Source organism: Erinaceus europaeus, chromosome 13, assembly GCF_950295315.1.
Source record: "Erinaceus europaeus chromosome 13, mEriEur2.1, whole genome shotgun sequence".
Lineage (NCBI taxonomy): Eukaryota > Metazoa > Chordata > Mammalia > Eulipotyphla > Erinaceidae > Erinaceus > Erinaceus europaeus.
In genome coordinates this window covers 92,137,529-92,146,697 of record NC_080174.1, presented here as the reverse complement: position 1 = coordinate 92,146,697, position 9,169 = coordinate 92,137,529, and positions in this window count along the sequence as shown.

Genomic DNA, 9,169 nt, shown 5'->3' with positions numbered 1-9,169 from the left:
CTGTTTGATGTCATCCCTGGGGTGGGGGCAGATCTTAGGATCTTATAAGAGAGTGAAAGAGACCTCAGCTCCCACGTGTCTGGCAGTGCCTTGGGGGCCAGGCTCAAGCCTGGGTTTTGCACACGGCAATATCCAAGCAAGCTGTTTTGCTGGCCCTAGGCTGAGTCTTCTGTGGGTTTCTTTTCTCAGAGCCTTAAGACAAGCGATCAGCTTCCCTACATCATTATGAAATGAAAGTGCGGGCCATGACCAGGACTGTGTGTCCTTTGGGCATTTGCATTATTTCCATGTTAGACTCATTTGTTGTCCAAAGAGACAACTCAATCTCGGACCCTAGACAGTTACAAGCTCTTGCTCCAGACACTGAAGGAAGCTACAGTGTTAGTCTCTCTCTCTCTCTCTCTCTTTCTCTCTCTCTCTCTGTCTGCCTCTACCTGAAAAAGTCATCCCAGAGCCGTGAAGACCCGGAGATGACAAAAGAAAGTCTCTAATAATCAAATGCAAGCATGAGCCCCCACCCCCAAATCCACAGATCACCTGTGTGCCACCCTAATAGCTCCTCTGTGTCTTAGTGGTTTCCAGGTCTCTCAGACACGAGCCTCAGCCCCCCAGCCCACACTGCACAGCAAGACCTTCTGAAGCAGAGGTGCTGTCTCAGAGCTCACTCCCCACCAGCTCCAAACATGACTCTCGGTAGATCTGGACCCAGGAGCCACTTTAAGAGAGCTCTGAGAATCTCCCCACGTGGATCTCACTCCTGACCAGCACTCTGATGAGGGGTAGCCATCTTGTTGATGTCAAAAACCTCCCCAGTCCCTGCGCCCCACCCCACCCCCAGCCCGGACAGCCGCTCGAGGACCCATAGCCACAGGTTCCGGGCTTGCTCACTCTCCTGGGAGCTGGCTCAGGGGCTGGCACTGAAGAAAGCAGGCAGATCTAGAAGAAATCAAATAGGCCTGTTTGTCTCTCCCTTTTCAAGTTCAGTGGGCATGGGGACTGAGGGGTGGAGGGAGGAAAAATGAAAGAGATCAAAGTCAACTATTTGAAAGTGAATCCCCTGACGGTTTTGTCTGATAGCAGGACAGCGTCTGAGCTGCGGAAGGCTTACCTGGGGTGGATGGCTGGTCATCGTGATAGAAACCGAAGGTGGTAGCTTCAGGTGAGAGACCTGGCATGCTATGACAGGACTTGGCTCGCCTGTCTTTTTTTAAAAAAAAAAAACTTCAAAAATTATTTATCTAATATTAGATAGAGGCAGAAAGAAATTGAGAAGGGAAGGGGAGAGAGAGAGAGAGAGGGAGAGGGAGAGGGGGAGGGAGAGCGTGGGGGGAGAGAGGCAGAGACACCAGCAGTCCTGCTTCACCACTCAGGAAGCTGTCCCCCTGCAGGTGGGACCAGGGGCTTGAACCTGGGTCCTTGTGAACTGTAGTATGTGTGCTTAACCAGGTGCACCACCACCTGGCCCTGGCTTACCTTTTCAATGACTCTGAGACATCAGAAACAGAAAACACAGGCCAGGACTAAGCTGCAAGCACTCAGAGAAGTACCCCTGCCTACTAGGGTCCATGTTAACCAGGGCTATCTCTTTGTCTAGCTACTGTCTCCATTCTGCATTTGCAAAGGGGTGTGTGTGTGTCAGGGGGGGTGGGGAATCCTCTAAACCCCAGAGTTAGAGATTCCAAACCCCCTCAATGGGTTTGGTGTTGTTGTGGTGGTCAGGTGTCGGGCTGCACCGCGGAGAAGAGAGCGGACGTCCAGAGCAAAGGGGTACACAAATCTTTATTATAGGATGGGGGGGGTTTGGTTCGGACCACGTGGAGCCAGCCGGCAATGGCCGACCATGGGGGAGAGCAGGGAGCGAGACCTCAGAGAGGGAGAGCTGAGAGCCCAGAGGGGGGGGGGGGTGAGGGGACTTTTTATTGGGCGACAACCAGGGGTGACGTGTAGGGCCAGGATTGGTTGAAGGGGGCAATGCTAGGGTTTCGCATGGCGTAGTAAAACCTGGGGGCGGAGACTGCATCAGAATAACTCCTCAGCAACAGTTTGGAATCAAGTTTTCTTCTGGGAATGTCTTCCCTGGGTCTATCTTAAATGTATTTTGCTGGTACAGATGTTAATTTGCTCTCATTTAAGATTCAGCAAACTTTTACTATGAAGAACCAGAGAAATAGTTTAGACCTTGCAGGCCTTACAGTCTTTTTTCTTTTCCCCTCCAGTGTTATTGCTGGGGCTCAGCGGCAGCACTATGAATCCACTGTTCCTGGAGGCCACTTTTTCCATTTTACTGGATAGGACGGAGAGAAATTGAGAGAGGAGGGGGACACAGAGAGAGACACCTGCAGACCTGTTTCACCACTTGTGAAGTGTCCCCCCTGCAGGTGGAAAGCCGGGGGCTCAAACCTAGATCCTTGCATGGGTCCTTGCACTTAGTACTATGTGTGCTTAACCCAGTGCACCACTGCCCGGCCCCTTGGCCACATGGTCTTTATCACGACCACTCAGATCTGTGTAAAGCAGTTGTGGAAAACGGGCACAAGCATGGACGTGGCTGTGACCCATGAAACTATCTATTGTCACTGAGATCTCAACTGCACACAAGTCCCACATGATACTAAACATGGCTCTTCTTTTAGTTTTCTTTTTTAAAATATTTATTTATTCCCTTTTTGTTGCCCTTGTTGTTTTATTGTTATTATTATTGTTGTTATTGATGTCATCATTGTTGGATAGGACAGAGAGAAATGGAGAGAGGAGGGGAAGACAGAGAGGGGAGAGAAAGATAGACACCTGCAGACCTGCTTCACCACCTGTGAAGCGACTCCCTGCAGGTGGGGAGCCGGGGGCTCGAACTGGGATCCTTATGCCGGTCCTTGTGCTTTGCACCACCCGTGCTTAACACGCTGCGCTACCGCCCGACTCCCTTCTTCTAGTTTTCTGAAATGCACTTGAAACACACGCACACATGCACGCACCCCTTTGATTTGCAGGCTACTCAGAAGCAGTCAGTGGTTGCATTTGACCTGTGGACCATAGCTGGCAGATTCCAGCCCTGGTTCACTGACCTCAAGGGGCCTGGAAACACCTACGAAGACTCTGTTTCAGTTGACCCGGGTTGTGTCTGGGCTCCACGTGCTTTTCAAAGCTGCCCATGGGATGCCATCCTGCAAGCGGCCTGAGCACTTCTGCTCTCACCCTGACAGCCCCTCAACACTTTGGGGACATTAGGGAAGTTACCTAGAGTTTCTGTGCCTCACTGGTCCCATCTGTGAAATAGGGGGTGGTGACCCTTCCTTACAGGGGTGTTGTGAGAAGCGCACGCACGATCTTTGCAGCATAGTGAACGCGGCGTCTGACACTCTCAGCTACTGTGACTCACTCCTCTTCTAGAAGAACTTTTGTCGAGGTTCTGTTCTGAGACAAAGACCCATATTCAACATCCTATCTAAGCCTCCCTGGGACTCGAGGGTGATGCGATGGTCTATTGGAAAAGAGGAAAGGAGAAACCACCATCTTTGCTCTCCCCTTCTTCATGACTCTTCTTCTAACTTAAATTCCGAGCGAGCTCAGACTGGGTGTTTTGTTCTGAAAGATAAAATGCATAAGGGAGGCTGCGCAGCCTAAATGCCCATCAGCAGATAACTGGCTAAAGAAGTTATAGGATATCTATTCCATGGAATACTACTCTGCTATCAAAAAGAGAGATTATTGTATCATTTGGAGGGAAAATGGATAGAACTAGAGAGATTATGCTTAGCAAAATAAGTAAAGAGGAGAAAGACAACTTCCATATGGTTTCACTCATATGAGGCTCTAGGGAGTCGGGTGGTAGCACAGTGGGTTAAGCGCAGGTGGCGCAAAGCGCAAGGACCGGTGTAAGGATCCTGGTTGGAGCCCCCGGCTCCCCACCTGCATGGGGAATCGCTTGACAAGTTGTGAAGCAGGTCTGCAGGTGTCTATCTTTCTCTCCCCCTCTCTGTCTTCCCCTCCTCTCTCCATTTCTCTCTGTCCTATCCAACAATGACAACATCAATAGTAACTACAATAAAACAACAAGGGCAACAAAAGGGAATAAATAAATATTTAAAAAAATATATGAGGCTCTAAAACCCCAGGTTCAGTTCCCCACACCACCAGAAGCCAGAGCTGAGGAATGCTCTGGAAAAAAAAGTGTACCAAACTAGACATGTCTGTGAACTTAGAACCCCCAAAAGATAGCATACAGTTCACTTGGTCCAGTTCCTACATCTGGACTATTAAGGCAGCACACACACACACACAAAAAAAAAAAAGCATGGAGGAGACTATATCTTTTTATTTATTTATTTATTATTTTTATTGTTTATTATTATTATTATAGACAACTGATACACATGAACTTGGGGGGGGGGACAGAAGCAAGCAGAAAAGAGAAAACAGTAGAAGGGGCAGAGCTCTGTGGTCAGAGAGGTCTGGGAAACTGGTCCAGACTGAGCCCGGGTGGCAGGTACGAGGCAGGGAACTGAAGAGGGGCTGTGGGTGGGACTAGCCACAGTGACGAGTTCTCTAAAAATGCACACCCAGGCTGAGGGCTGAGCTGGAGGCCAGCAGACGCACTGCCTCCTGGGAGGTGATCTGGACCTCTCTGTGACCCTCCGGTAGGGACTTCAGGGCCAGTCCCCAGATACCCCTGTTCCCACGGGGCTGCCTTCCCTGGATTTGTCTAGTGATGCCAAGGGTGGCTCCCATGTCTGCTGGGGACAGGCTGGGTGTCAGAGCACATGAAGGCTGAGCCTCCTGAGAATGGCACAGTTTCACTTGCTCTTTGAAGCCCCAAATCAACCCCCAAAGCCACTTATCTCTCCCCCTTGCCAGGAAGCTGCCAGTGGAACCTCACTTCCGGCTATATCCAACCAGCTTGGTCACGTCTAAGGTCGAGGTGGTGAGCACAAAACTCCCAGGAATAGAAATGGCTTTGTAGTGAGAGAGAGAGAGAGAGAGAGAGAGAGAGAGAGAGAGGGAACTGGCTTTGTAGAGAGAGAGAGAGACTGTGAACAAAGCTGTATCCTACAAGGAGCGCATATCAAAGAACAGAGGAGGAGGGGAGAGTGGGGGCTGGGAAAGACAGTGAGGAAGAGATGGGGCTCTTTTGGAGGGGCTCTTCTTTGAGGGTTTGCAGAAACTAGAAAGGACAGAGTCACCCCCAAGAACTGCCCACTCTCAGGGGAAATAGGGTGGGGGGAGAGTCACTCAAAATTGGTCGTTCGCAGAAGCAGGGCTCACCTGTGTGTGTGTTCTGAACCCCAAGTCAGGAGGGGTTCCGCTGGAGGAGGTGTGGCTGTTTGGACCCTTCTTCGCTCAGAGTGTGGCCTGGACAAGCTTGTGGCATTATCTGGGAGCTCAGTAGAAATCTGGGGTCCTGGGCCCAGTCCTGGACCCAGTCCTGGACTCATCGAACCAGAATCTCCAGGGCTGGGGCCCAGCCACGTGGATTTCTAGCATGTTCTGAAGAGGCCATTGCTATGTACCTTCAAGATCTAGTGGGGGGAGTCGCACTGTAGCGCAGCGGGTTAAGCGCAGGTGGCGCAAAGCACAAGGACCGGCATAAGGATCCCGGTTCGAACCCCGGCTCCCCACCTGCAGGGGAGTCGCTTCACAGGCGGTGCAGCAGGTCTGCAGGTGTCTATCTTTCTCTCCTCCTCTCTGTCTTCCCTTCCTCTCTCCATTTCTCTCTGTCCTATCCAACAATGACAACAACAATAATAGCTACAACAATAAAACAACAAGGGCAACAAAAGGGAATAAATAAATAAAAATAAATATTAAAAAAAAGACATTACATTAAAAAAAAAGATCTAGTGGGAGAGATAGCATGATGGTTATACAAGTAGATTCATGCATCAAAGGTCCTAGGTTCGATCCCTAGCATCACCATAAGGCAGAGCTAAGCAATGCTTTTACTGTTAGGGGGTGTGGGGGAAGAGCAGATGGTAAAGAACACAGAAATGCCAGCTGTCCAGGGCCATCTGAGTGACTGGAGGGACTTTATGCTCACCCGTGAGCTGGCAAAGCTGAGACCCAGTTTCCCTTGTGCATGCTGACCAGCAGGTGACGAATTCCTGGACATATGAACTCAGACTCCAGGACTGAAACTGGCCTTTATTTTTAGAGGAAACCCAGGGGTATCGGTGGGCCTGGGGCCCTCGCTTGCTTGCTGTTACTTCTCACTTTTAGAAACTTCCCAGTTGGGGCCAGTGGCCCCCCGCCCCCCTGTTGCAGTGGGCGGGCAGCAGGGAAGGCGGCAGCCAGATACCCTGTCTGTCCTGGGCCGAAGTTGTTGCATGTGCTCTTGAGCTGTAAATAAAGTCTAGAGGTTCATAAGCAGACTCACCTGTCTCCCTCAAGGAGCAGATCTGCTCACAGGCGAGTGCTATGGGGGGCTCCAATCTGAGCGTGTGCCCTGTCCCTTCTTGTCCATCCACTTGGTGCCTTTGACAGGACATTTGATGCGTCCATTCTGAGCCGTGTGGTGACCAGGCAGATGGGCTCAGCCTCCCACGGACCCACATCCTCTTGATGTGTTCACCTCCCACTCCATTGCAGGGCTGGGGTAGTCACGGTACAAGGAGACCAAGGTTGGTCCTGGGTGGCTTCCATATGGGCCCGCCTGGCCACGTGTGGAGATAAGCAGATGCCAGGATGGTGGGAATGAACAGAGAGCTGCCGCCTGAAGCCAAGCCCGAGCAGCTCCGGGCAGCTCAGGGAAGGCTGTGGACCGACAGACAAGGGATGCCCAGGCTTGATGCCAGGAAGGACACTTCTGGCCTCGGCACCAGCTAGCACCTGCCAGCGCCCTGAGAGGTCCAACTCTTCAGAACAAGGCTCCCTGACTGTGTGTTCCCCCCAAACCGAGGCAGGTCTAGGGCCTCCTGGGGGCCAGGGCAGCACAGAGGTGGGGAGCTCTTAATGGCCTGGGGTCGCTGTAGGGAGGCCTCCCTCCCCGTGTGTCCCTGGGCAGCCCAGATGAGGGGGGCTCTCCCAACCCAGGAATTCTACAACATGGTGTGATCTCCCCATATTGGGAGCCTGGGAGGAACAAGCCCCAGTTTCTTTTCTTTTTTTTTTTGTATTTATTTTAATTTTATTAGCGATTTAGTATTGATTCACAAAATTATAATGTAACAGGGGTATAATTCCACAACGTTCCCACCACTACAGATGCGTGTCCACATTTCTCTACTGGAAGCTACAGCAGTTCTCCCAAGGTTGCAGATATAGATTAACTATTATTATTTTTTATATTTACTTATTTATTTTTCCTTTTGTTGCCCTTGTTTTTTATTGTTGTTGTTTTTTATTGTTGGTATTATTGATGTCATCGTTGTTAGATAGGACAGAGAGAAATGGAGAGAAGAGGGGGAGACAGAGGGGGAGAGAAAGATAGACGCCTGCAGACCTGCTTCACCGCTTGTGAAGTGACTCCCCTGCAGGTGGGGAACCAGGGGCTCAAACCAGGATCCTTACACCGGTTCTTGTGCTTTGTGCCACCTGCGCTTAACCCGCTGCCCGACGCCAAATTAACTATTATTTCTACAACTATCTGTCTACATTTGTATAGATTTGGCCTCCCCCCTCCCATGGTTCCATCTTCTCTTTCTTTCCAAGTTACCACACCTGTTACTACTTACGAATGTCCCTCCTTTTTTTCTACTTCTCTCACCGGGTCCTGATGGAGCTGGAGTTCAGAGCCCTCTGGTCATCTCCCCCCCTAACACTTCTCCCCCCTCTGGGAGTATGGACCTAAATTCTTTATGGGGAGCAGAAGGTGGGAGTTCTGGCTTCTGTAATTGCTTCTCCTCTGGACCTGGGTGTTGGCTGGTCGATCCACGCCCCTGGCTGGTCTGTGTCCTTTACACAGCAAGTCCTTCAACGATGGAGCTGGGTTCATTTTCCTGTTAACGTGGAGGAGGAGGAGCAAATCCTAGCTGAGGGGAGCCAGGTGGTGTGAGTACAGGCCTTGCTGACCATGCGTCCTCTGCTGGAATGTTCCCGTTGCTAAGAGCCCACTGGCGACCTGACTGAGGACCTGCTGTGTGTGTGTTTGTAGAAGGACGTGCATTTAAAGGAAGGGGCCAGAGGGCAGGTGGTGGTGCACCTGGTTGAGCGCACATGTTACAGTGCATAAGGACCCTGGTTCAAGCCCCCAGTTCCCACTTGCAGGGGGGAGCTTCATGAGTGGTGAAGCAGGGCAGCAGATGTCTGTCTCTCTCCCTCTCTATCTCCCCCTCCCTTCTCCATTTCTCACTGCCTCTATCCAATAAATAAATAAAGATTATACAAAAAACAAGGGGGCCGGGCAGTGGCACTGCGGGTTGGGCACACATGGCGTGAAGCACAGGGACCGGCGTAAGGATCCTTGTTCGAACCCTCAGCTCCCCACCTGCAGGGGGGTCACTTTACAGGCGGTGAAGCAGGTCTGCAGGTGTCTATCTTTCTCTCCCCCTCTGTTTTCCCCTCCTCTCTCCATTTCTCTCTGTTTTATCCAACAATGATGACAACAATAATAACTACAACAGTAAAACAACAAGGGCAACAAAAGAGGATAAATAAATATTTAATGACCTTGCAATTCCTCTCCTGGGGATATATCCTAAGGAACCCAACACATCCATCCAAAAAGATCTGTGTACACATATGTTCTTGGCAGCACAATTTGTAATAGCCAAAACCTGGAAGCAACCCAGGTGTCCAACAACAGATGAGTGGCTGAGCAAGTTGTGGTTTATATACACAATGGAATACTACTCAGCTGTAAAAAATGGTGACTTCACCGTTTTCAGCCAATGTTGGATGGACCTTGAAAAATCCATGTTATGTGAAATAAGTCAGAAACAGAAAGATGAATATGGGATGATCTCACTCTCAGGCAGAAGTTGAAAAACAAGATCAGAAACGAAAACACAAGTAGAACCTGAAATGGAATTGGCATATTGCACCAAAGTAAAAGACTCTGGGGTGGGTGGGTGGGTGGGGATAATATAGGTCCATGAAGGATGATGAATGACATAGTGGGGGTTGTATTGTTAAATGGGAAACTGGGGAATGTTATGCATGAACAAACTATTGTATTTACTGTTGAATGTAAAATATTAATTCCCCAATAAATAAATAAATTAAAAATAAATAAATATTT